Source organism: Triticum aestivum, chromosome 3D (assembly GCF_018294505.1).
Source record: "Triticum aestivum cultivar Chinese Spring chromosome 3D, IWGSC CS RefSeq v2.1, whole genome shotgun sequence".
Classification (NCBI taxonomy): Eukaryota; Viridiplantae; Streptophyta; class Magnoliopsida; order Poales; family Poaceae; genus Triticum; species Triticum aestivum.
In genome coordinates this window covers 46,307,021-46,314,383 of record NC_057802.1, presented here as the reverse complement: position 1 = coordinate 46,314,383, position 7,363 = coordinate 46,307,021, and positions in this window count along the sequence as shown.

The window sequence follows — 7,363 nt, the reverse complement described above, 5'->3', positions numbered from 1 at the left end:
TGAATATTGATTAATACATTACCTCTGGGTTTACCTTCATAATTCATTTTAGAGTTTCATACACTCTAGCCATTGCACAATGTTTGTTGCAAAAGAGTTGTTCATAAAAACAACAATTGTTGTTAAGTATTATGAATAACATGAAGGGCCATGCTTCCATCCAAGATGGATGTATGTTATGAATATTGATGGTAATATAATACATCCATAACACTGACGCTAAATGTCGCAAGACTATGAGAATACCACACATGTGTGGCACTGTATTTGGTCACATTGGAGAAACCCGCATGGAAAAATTCCATTATGATGGATTTTGAAGTCGTTTGATTTTGAATCATCTGACACTTGCAACTTTTCTCCGAAAAGTGAAGTGACTGAAATACCGTTCACAGGCCATAAGGAACGAGCAACAAACTTATTGGTGATCATACATTTTGATGTGTGTAGTTCAATAAATGTTGTTGCAAGTAGTGGATTTATATATCTTCAGAAATGACTCAAGTAGATATATGGATATTTGCTTGATGAGACGTAAGTCTGGATCTTTTGAAATCATTCGAAAGGTTTTCAAAAATGAAGTAGAAGTTATTGTAACAAGAAAATTATGTTTCTGCAATTTGATTGCACAAAGGAATATTTGAGTTACATGTTTAGCGAATGTCTGATGAGTTGTGAAAGGGGTTTCATAACTTGCACCTCCCGGAACACCACTGCAAGTGAAAAGTCCGTGGAGATGTAATCTAACCATTTATGACATGGTAAGGTCAAAGATGACATAAATAAATTTGCCATTATCCTTTTTAAAGTGATGCTTTAGAGACTGCGGCTTTTACACTGAAAAGAGCTACATCGGGTCTGTTGAAATGAAGCCATGGTATGGTACGCCCAACCATGTTATATCTTTTCTTAACATTTGGAATATGGGGCTTGTGTAAAAGGTTACAAACCTATTCCAAATCAGACAAGTGCTACTTTGTAGGTTATACCAAAATGTTGGGTATTCCTCCCTCACTATACCGAGGCAAATAGTTTTGCCGCGAAACGGTGTGCTTTTAAAGAGAATGGTTCTTTCAAAAAGGTGAGTGGGAGAATAGTGCAACTCGACGAGATAAACAGTATCTTCATCAGATCAAAGGAAAGAGACCTTGGAAGTAATTCCAGAGTTTCCTACTGCGACTGATACGGAAGTCTCTACAATAAAATGTATGAACTTCGGTCGAACTTGCAGCTGAACCACGTAGGCAAGGCTCGTGCAAACCTCTCAGGTGCGCAAACGAGATATTGTTGTTAAACAACATTATACCTACGATACACAAGGAAGCGTTGATGGGCCCTGACTCCAGAATTGGCTAAATGCCAATACAACCCGAGTTAGTTTCCATATAAGTGATTCAAGATTAAAACCTTGATACACCTTTCGGAAGACTTAGAGTCTAACGAATATTTATGGAACTTAAAACTGATACGGATAAAAATGTTTTATCCATAAAGCTCGACTTGTTGAAATAACAAGTTCAAGAGTTGACTACGATGAGGTTGTTTTCATCGTAGCGATGCTTAAAGTCGGTTCGGGTTGAACTAGCAATTAATACATATTTCAATCATGAGATATGAAACATGGATGACAATAGGATTTCCATCTGATGGAAATGAAACCAAGGACTTGCATGTGTTACAGTCCAAGGCATTTTGTCTATCCAGAGGATGCTAGTAAGGGTGCAAACTTTAGAGTTCCAGCGATGGACAGAAGAGAGCAAAATGGAGTTGGAATCTTCGTGCTTTGATGAAATGGTCAAAGGGGTTTGACTTCATCAATGGGTAACGAAGATGCTTGTAATTCAAGAAAGTAAGTGGGAGCGTAATAATATTTCTAAAAACCTTGTGTGCTTGACACATTGTTAATTGGAAATAAATTTCTTGACACGAATTAGGACTTCATTTGAAAATAGTTTATTGATGAAGTGCTTAGGCTAAATAGCCTCAATATTAGGCATAATGATCTATGGAGATAGATTTACCTAATAGGGCTAAGCAATGAATACATATTGACAAGGTGCTAAAACCTTTTAGCATTTAAAACCGCCAGGGAGTGATTCTTGCCGGAGTCACATGGAAGAGTTTTTTGCAAGACTCGGTGTCCCAAAACACTGATGAGCAAAATACATGATGCAGATTCCACACACTTTTGTGTATGGATTAATCATGTATTCCATGGTATGTAAAACAACCAGATACGTCCGATACTCCCAAGGTGTTGCGAGTATGGATACCAAAGTGATCAAATTACTGATCATGGGACAACAGTGAAAGATGTCACAGAGTACTAGAGTAAGTACTGATGACATGGTTTTCTCGCAAGCAAGATCATGAAGAGTTCTTTGTAAAATGTTACATCGATACAGTCTTCATCTTTTCTCCATGCGATTTTCGATTTAACTTGAGGGTTTTGTGTAACACACAATGTGGTGGCACAGTTAGTTGGAATTTGTTCAAACTAGTTACTGTGGCGAATTCTATAACAAGGGCTAAGTATGTTGACGCTTTAGAAGCGACAAAGAAGATGTTGAATCATATAGTTCATTCATGAACTTAGTATGGTTCCAAGATGGCTTTTGACAATGGGACACTACTGCAGATAGTTGCTCCATAACTCAGTCTGAGGAATCCAGGTTCGACCTGTGATTCACATACATACAAAGCCAAGTCCACACAAAATATGAATTTTGTGAAAACGTGAAAACGCGAGGACATGCAAAGATACACAAGGAGCTGAAGTCGCCAGATCCGTTGGACATCAGGCTATACCACAAGCGAAGCATATTTACACCAGTGTGCCACAGGTGTGAAGTGCATTAGCATAAGCTAGATTATTGACTCTAGTGCAAGTGGGAGTCTGTAGGAGATATGCCCTAGAGGCAATAATAAATGTTATTGATTATCTCCCTGTTCATAATTATGTTTATGTTCCATGCTATAACTGTTGTGGTTCCCGAGCCCGTATATCCATAAAGGCTCTGGGGAGAACCCATATGCACGTGTGGAATAATAAACGGTAAAATGTATTCCTAGTCGTGCCTCTAAGACTAGCTCAAGTGTTGCATGATGATTATGTTTTCCCAATCATGGGCATGTCTATGCCAAGCAACTTTGAGGGCACAATGTCAGGAAGGACATTTGTGTTGAATCGACCCGAATTGATGTTATGCTATGAGATACATTCGTCACAAGTTAATGGTTTATAACACAGAGATAGTTAATGTTTGCATAATTCCTTAGACCATGAGAGTATCGAGTTTCTTCATGCTTGCTTCATGAACTTTGGGGTTTGTTAAACGTCATCCGTAACTGGATGGCTATTACGGCGGCTTACGGGTTCATGGGAAAGTGTGTCAAGTAACTTGATAGCTCAAGATTGGGATTTGCTCCTCCGACGATGGAGAGATATCTCTGGGCCCTCTCGGTGTTACGGTATCCATCATCGTCTGGCCAGACACTTTGTGATTTGATCACGGGGATGCCGGAACACGATAACGAGAAACGAGAACAATACCGGTAACGAGGTAACTAGCATAGTGGACAAGTTGTTGATCCACGGGAATGCCAACATGTCTCACCTCGGGTATTTGTAACATATCGCGAAGCAACAGGAATAGCACACGGCAACTGGAGGTTCACTCGAATATTTATTTGTGTGGGTATAGGGGTCAATATGGGTGTCCACGGCTCCGATGTTGATCATTGATCGGAAGGGGTTCCAGGTCATGTCTATACTTCACCGAACCTATAGGGTCACACGCTTAAGGGTCATCTATCTGCTGAATACTAGACAAGGAGTCTGAGAGAAAATCACCGAAAAAGTTTCGGACACCGAAAAGTTTCGGACAGCGGAAAAGTTCCGCAGAGAGAGGTCACCGGATGAGTTTCGGTGAAACCGAAAAAGTTGTTTCGGGGTATGCCATTAAGTCAAAATGGTTTCGGCACATGCCTGATAATTCTTGGAGGGTGCCAGAATCATTCTGGAAACTTTTTGGAATTTTCAGAAATAAAAACCGAAAATGTTTCGGAGCTGCCGGTACCGCTTTGGCTGTTTTTCGCAGATGAAATTCACTAATCTGAAATTGTTTCAGAACGAATCCAAAATCATTTTAGTGGGTACTGGAATTATTCTAAGACCCACAGAAATATTTTCGGATTTAGTGGACGCGAAAAATTGTCTTCATGAATAGTGAAAACGCATTCTTGTTTGCTTTTCGCAGATGAAAATCACTAAACCGAAATTGTTTCGGAACGCGTTGAAAATTATTTTAGTGGGTACTGGAAATGTTCTGAGCCCACATAAATATTTTCAGTTCGAACGGACGCTGAAAAATGTCGTCATGAATAGTGAAAGTGCTTTTTGCTTGGCTTCTTGGAGAAGCCACCTTGAGGGCCTTTTTGGTATTTCCCCCCTTGGCTTCTTGGAGAAGCCACCCTTGGGCTTGGCCTATAAATAGGGGTGGAGGGGGCTGCCTAAAGGATCATCCCTTCTCACATACAAGTGCCATGCATGATCTGGCTTCTCTCTCCCTCCCAGCGAAATAGTTTCGTAGAGCCGAAAGGCTGTCTGGGTTCCGGTGGGAACTAGTTCTGGACAGCGAAGCCCTGCCGGATGGATGACACCGTATGTGTGCAACTCTGTAGAGAGATCGTAGTTTCGGTCTTAGTTCGTGAGTGCCTCCCGAAGGGCTATCCGTGTGACCGTCCGAGTTTCGAAGGTCCTCCCGAAGGGCTGTCCGAGTGACCGTTCGAGTTTCGAAGGTCCTCCCGAAGGGCTGTCCGCGACACCGTCCGGGGGACTGTTCGACCGCCTCCCGGAGGGCTGTCTGAGGAGCAGATGAGGGTATACATCCTCGCGGTTGGGAGGTTGTAAATCCTATCTGCGGGGATCTGCACCGCCAATCGTCATCGACTCTACTTCCCGCTGCGCTACGAGTCGGTAACGAAAAAGATCAAACCTTGTATGCAGTCTCCATAGTGGTCCTGGGCTGGTGCGTAGGTCAGAATATTTTTGTTTTCTGCTGCGTTACCCTACAGACTATGGATCTAGTTGGGACGATAGTTTGCCGTATGCGGAGTTCTCATACAACAACAGCTACCAAGCTAGTTTGAAGATGGCCCCTTTCGAAGCACTGTATGAAAGGAGGTGCAGAACACCGTTGTTGTGGGACGAAGTTGGAGACCGACAGTTGTCTGGACCAGATTTGATTAAAGAGTCTGAAGAGAAGGTTAAGCTGATTCGCGATAGACTCAAGGTAGCCCAGTCCAGGCAGAAGAGCTATGCGGATTCTAAACGCAAGGAGACAGTTTACGAAGTTGGAGACAGAGTGTATCTTCGTGTATCCCCACTTCGAGGAGTAAAGCGCTTTGGAGTTAAGGGAAAGTTAGCGCCACGTTTTGTGGGACCATACAAAGTTTTGGAACGTATGGGAGAAGTTGCTTACAAGTTGGAATTACCCGAAGGATTGTCAGGAGTTCACGATGTGTTCCACGTTTCTCAGTTGAAGAAGTGCCACGCGGAGATGGTTGATATTCCTCTGAGAGATACAGTGCCGCTGGAAGCGATACAGTTGGATAGCGATTTGACCTATGAGGAGAAGCCAGTCAAGATACTCGAGTTTGCTAGCCGAGTCACACGCAGCAGAGTAATCAAGTTCTGCAAAGTTCAGTGGAGTCACCATACTGAAGATGAAGCCACCTGGGAGCGAGAGGAAGACCTACGGAAAGATCACCCACACCTATTTTCTAGCCAACCCGAATCTTGTGGGCGAGATTCATCTTAACGGGGGTAGGTTTGTAACATCCCAAATTTTCAATTTGGAATGTTATACATTAGATCATCATTGCATATCGTATTTTTTTGCATTTTGGTTGATCCTAGAAATTCTACGCAACTCAAGGACCCGCGGAGAGTATTTGGGGATTTCATTATTTTCATATTCGAATTTTTCTCGAATTTTGAAAAGAGGATCGTTTGATTTTTATTATTTTCTCTTCGAATATTTCTTTTATAAAAATAAAGAGAGAGGATAAAATGACTTCCTCAAAATAAAGAAATATCTGAGATTTAATATTAAAATCAAATAAGATTTTTATTTGGAATTTTATCACTATTTTATTTGAATTAGGAAAATATGCGTTTTTCAAAATTGCATTTTAGGCCCAAATAAATGTTCACCTTTTCCGGCCTATTTTTAGAGGACAGGGAAAATTTATTTCAGGATTTTTGGAGTCCGTTTAGTATTTCTTTCCTTTCTTTTTCTGCACGTCGGAATTATTTAAAAAAAAAGTCAAACCGACTCCGGCCGTACCCGAGCGGGACTCCGCCCGGGGGGGCTTTATAAGCCGCCGCCCCGAGCCGCCCGAGGCCCAGCCCAGCCGCACCAGCGCCCCAAACCCTAACCCACGCCGCGCCGCCGCCGCAAGCCGCCGCCATTCACCGACCCGCCGGAGGTAGTCGCCGCCGCCGCCTCGGTTTTCGCGAGAGAACCGACGTTTTTTTTCTAAACCTAGATCCGTGTTTTTTAGATCCGGTTCGGTTTATTTTTTTCGGTTTAGTTATTTAGCGAACACCCGTTCATTAGTTCGTTTTAACGAATGGTTTTCACCGTTTAGCCGCAGACAGCGAACGTTCGTTCGTTAGCCTGTTCGTCAGTTTTTCTTTTTCTCGGATTTTTCCGCGATTATTTTCGATCGCGATTTCTGATCCGATTTTCGTTCTGGTATAACTTTTCGCTCATTTATTGGAATCAGGCGATTCAAGCGCCTAGAGTTTCGTCTCGAAACCCTCCTTTTGTTTAACCAACTTAAACAAGATTTTGCTACTGTAAAATTCGACTTTAGTCCAGATTAGTAAACGAAGCTTGTTTCTTTCGCTGTTTGAGTTTTGTTGCTTTGTTTGATTTGATTCTTTTTGCAAACCGGAGTTCTTAAGTTGAACTTTCTGGTTAGATCTCTTATTTGAGTTTTACCCATGCCCTTGCTTGATTGCTTATTGTATGCTTGTTTGTTTGCGATAGAGTACCCGGAGTGCGAAGTGTGCTACTACGAGTCTCTAGGTTTCGCGGATCATCAGCAAGGCAAGTAACACTTTGATCATACCTCTTTCATACCCAGTTTTACTGCATTAGATCAATCATCAAACAATTGCATGGCTAGGATCTGAATTAAATTATGGGATTGGGAAGTAGATGAGGTAGTACCTATTCACCTGTTTATTATCAAACCCTGGGAGTTACTTCTACGTTGATTATATTGCTATGCTATGCTCGTAGACGTGGTTTGGGTTTGAGAGTATTCATGACAGATGTGAGATTGTTAATTA